Consider the following 4386-nt stretch of genomic DNA (forward strand, 5'->3'; position numbering starts at 1 on the left):
GTCAATTTTTGTTCACATTTTACTTGACTTACCAAGCAGCATTTTAAACAGCTGACCAGCTTCTAAGACAACATACTCCACCTGCTTTCTTCTAACCTCACTGGCTATTCTCCAGTTCAAAGTGCTTTGGGTCTTTGTGTCTTGAAAGATAAAACAGATCATCAGTCTCCTGAGAAAAAACATAGCCTATTGCCCACAGGACCAAGATTGATGAAGGAGATACACATGAAAAAGATATGCAGTTAACAAAGGGATTTTAAATTTTATTTAAATTATTCTTTAAAATGGACTATTTTAGAGAACTTTCCATGGAAGCTTCCTTCCTCACTCAGATCCAAGCTGGTCACTCTGAATGAATTAGTTATTAACTATGCGAGAAAAGAATATGTGTTTAATTGCGTAGACATGTACATACTCATGAGCAGTTGTCTATAAACCTTTGCAAATAACATCTGATGAAAATAGAATAAAATTTGTAGGAGGAATTTTTTTTAATGGAATGAGCATGAAAATTAGGAGATAATAAGTACAGAAGAAAATATAAAGCAAATAAACCAACAAGGCTATTGGTAAAGATTAGGAGATTGGAAAGATTAGATGTCATAAGATTTAAATTTTTAAGAAAAGTTTAGGTTACTATTTTGGAACATAAGGAGTCATTTTTCTGTCTTAGAAAGTGGGCTAATGTGATGACAGTGGCTACAGAGGTAGACTATCCCAATAATTTGTACCTGTGTTCATATTACATTTTTTGGCATGTTTCACAGGAGAGCCATCAAGTCCTGTAAGGGCATGCAAGACTCTCAACTGGACAGAGTTCCTCAAGGGCAAAATCCATCATCTTGCATTTCCCAGTGTCTAGCAAAGTGATTGGAGTGCACTTGATTTCAGTGGGCCTCAATAACTAATAAATAGAATGGAACTAAACTGAAATATATTGAATTGATCTGAGCCAAAATGAATTGGAATGGTCGAGGAAAAGAGCTACATGTTATCCTCGCAAGTTCATTTTTATTCCTCCATTTTAGATATCAAAATATATTTACTTAAGTAAATTCTGCTTTACTTACATCAAGTATGAAGCAATAGTTTTCTTTTTACACCTCTACAAGCACTTTAAGAAGAGGCTATAATGTGCTCAGCAGAAGCATTATCCACTTTACATGCAGAAGGACTTGAGTCATAGAGAGGCATCACATTATTTTTCTGCAGGGTTACTTTTACACCACTGCCACCTCAAAATGAGTCAGTGGAACAGAAGAGATCCGAATTCAAAGTCCAAAAGCATTACTTACATCACCAAAGTACATTTTAAAAGATTCAATCATAAAAGGGAAATTATGTAACATGCAAATAAACATGTTTGATAGTCATAAAAAAGGCACAAAATAACTGCTTTTAGAAACAGAATTTCCTGTTATAGTATTGTTCCCCCCCACTCCCAACCCCCCCCCCAAGTAAATAGATAGCATGTTTCTCAACAGAATGTACAGAAAACAACTCAAATATATTAGCATCTGTTTTTTCAGTATGAAGGTAGAGAATATGATGATTTTGAAGGATATTCATACTCAGTTACATTACTCTATTGCCACTACTGTGTTCATTATTTTAATAGCTAATGCTAGGAGGATTCTTCTGCTTGTGAAGAGCAAGTAGGACTATCTTAGTCATCTTCAATAGTCCATTTAACTTTCTATCACATATTTTCTAAGTTCCTCTGTCTTCATAGTGTTTCATTTCACAGTTAAACAATTTGTGAAGGATACAAAAGGTTATTTATTTTACCAGTTCAATCAAGTTTGTTTGCTATCATATTTTTTTAAAAAATAAAGTTTGTTTTCAGGATCACTGACGTTTCAGATTTGTTTGTTGATACTGTTATCACTCAGAAACTTGTTTTTCAATGCACATAAAACTAGTCATCTAGTCAAAGCTTTCAGCAGTTAATATTGTATAAACAAGGAAGATCTAATTATTGAGTAAGGTCTTAAGAAAAAAGAGTCACAAATTTATTTTTTATTTAATCATGGTAATAAAATTAAAAATATGCAAAATGATTTACAATATAAACTACAGAAAAAGGACAAAATTAATCAAATATCTTTTCTAAGTTAGCAAAGGAACTCTGCCACCTCAATCAAATTCAATTTCTTCACGTTAGGCATGAAAACAGTGAGAGGTTCACTTGGAGCTTATACATAAAATGGGTGTGTGTGGGTGTGGGTGTATGCGTGTGTGTGTGTGTGTGTGTGTGTGTTTCCAATCACTTTTGGAGTCTTGGTAAAAACTCTGTTGGTATAAGTAGAAGTGTGCTCAGGTTAATGATATACCAAGTAATATATTTAAGAGGTTTAAGAATTAACATGTCAGTCACTCACCCTGCCAGGTTAAGCAGTTGGAAATCAATAAGTATTCCCATGTGCTTAAAGATAAACAGGAAAGGAATGTAATACCGTTAGTATACATACCAACAGAGGAACAAGATTTTAAAAAATATTTTATTCAACCTGATCAAGGAGGTATAATTATTTCTATATTGACTTTCACAACTCAGTGTATTCAGAAAGACAAACCAAGACATCCATTTTACCATATAAATACAATGCTGATAACTTCAGCTGGTAATATCGAGGTCATATATTATCTAATATAAATGCACTATTATCATTTTTCTTTTCAGCTATTATCGATATAATTGACAAACAAAATTGTAAGATATTTAAACTGTACATCGTGATGATTTCATATAATATACACTGTGAGTCTCTCTCATCAAGTTAATTAAAATATCCTTTACCTCACATATTTGACTTTTTCCTTTTTTCCTTTTTTTTTGGCTAGAACATTTAAGTTCTACTCTCTTGGCAAATTTCAATTACACAATACAGTGTTATTAACTACAGTCACTATGTTATCCATTAGATCTTCGGTCTATATTTATCTTATACTTGAAAGTTTATATCTTTTTATCAACCCTACTTCTCCCATAACCTCATCATCCCTTTTCTTCATTAGGGACATACAAAATAAATTGTAAAAAGGGGCCCCAAATGAAGGCTTGAGAGAATCCCTGTTAGAAAGATAAATCTTTGGAAGTTAATGACTACAATAAATATTTATTAAGGACTGCTATATGCCAAGATTATTCTGAATGCTTTACAAATATACCAATTGCTTCTCATGACAATCCTATGAGATTAGTACTCTTATTATCTCCATAAATAGACAAAACCAAGATAAAGGTGGAATTTTATAAAATAGAGCTCACCAAAGAAATTATTCCTAACTTGATGTGATTAGAAAAGAAATTGTGGTTAGTCACTACAAGTCTTACCTAAAAACAAACAAACAAAAAAAACAGATTTATAGAGATAGAGATGAATGGAGAGAGAGGAAAGAGGTGGCAGGAAGAAGAGGAGGAAGGAGGGAAAGCTATAAAAGAAAAAAGAATCTAACACTTTCCAAACACTTCTAAATACAAGGCATTTACAGCACTCATATAATCTTAACAACCTTAGTAAATAGGTCTTAACTGCATTTTACAGATGAGAAAACTAAGATTCATAAAGGTTAAGTGACTGTCCTAAAATTTCTAACTCAAATCTTTGGGTCTCTAAAGTCCACGCTTTTTTCAATAAGCCATGCTGCCAACATAATTAAAATTAAGGCAGGGATAGGGTGAAGGGAAAAGACAAAATTAATAAAGAATGTGAAATTAGAAAAAGATATCAACCAGCTTAGAGCAGTTTATGGATAAGACATGGCACTGTTGCCACAGAGCCATGCTGCTTTTAATTTAGAATGCAGGGCTACAAAGAGCCAGAATGGCTACTTACTTTAAGAATCAGTGACCTTGATCCCAAAAAAGAAAAAGCTAAAGAAGTTCATCACCACCAAACCAGTATTACAGAAATTATTAAAGGGACTTCTTTAAGAAGTAGAAAAAGAAAAAAGGATCAAAAACATAAATAATAAAATGGCAATAACTACTTATCTATCAACAATTACTTCACATGTAAATGGCTTTACTGTTCCAGTCAAAAGATAGGGTGGTGGTCTACAGCCACCCTGAACACGCTCAATCTCATCTGATCTCAGAAGCTAAGCAGGGTTGGGCCTGGTTAGTACTTGGATGGGAGACCACCTAGGAATACTGGGTGCTATAGGCTTTAAAAAAAAAAAAAAGATAGGGTGGCTAAATGGTTAAGAAAACAAGACCCTTACATATGCCTGCAAGAGACTCACTTAGATGGAAAGACACACAGAGACTGAAAGTAAAGAGATGGAAAAAGATATTTCATGAAAATGGAAAAAAAAGAAAACTGGAGTAGCAATACTTATACCAGACAAAAATAGATATTTAAACAAAGGCAATAACAAGAG

The 4386-nt window shown here is 33.2% G+C and overlaps 1 protein-coding gene and 1 pseudogene across 1 annotated transcript in view; one reads left to right on the forward strand and one right to left on the reverse strand.

The window, feature by feature from the left end:
• The window catches only part of KIF21A (kinesin family member 21A), a 137991-nt gene that overhangs the window by 120431 nt on the left and 13174 nt on the right, over nt 1–4386 (reverse strand). The gene's annotated exons all lie outside the window — the stretch shown is intronic.
• On the forward strand, nt 4059–4172 carry LOC111741835 (annotated as a pseudogene).

The sequence above is a fragment of the Pteropus vampyrus genome, unplaced genomic scaffold (assembly GCF_000151845.1).
Source record: "Pteropus vampyrus isolate Shadow unplaced genomic scaffold, Pvam_2.0 Scaffold82, whole genome shotgun sequence".
In the NCBI taxonomy this organism is placed as follows: domain Eukaryota; kingdom Metazoa; phylum Chordata; class Mammalia; order Chiroptera; family Pteropodidae; genus Pteropus; species Pteropus vampyrus.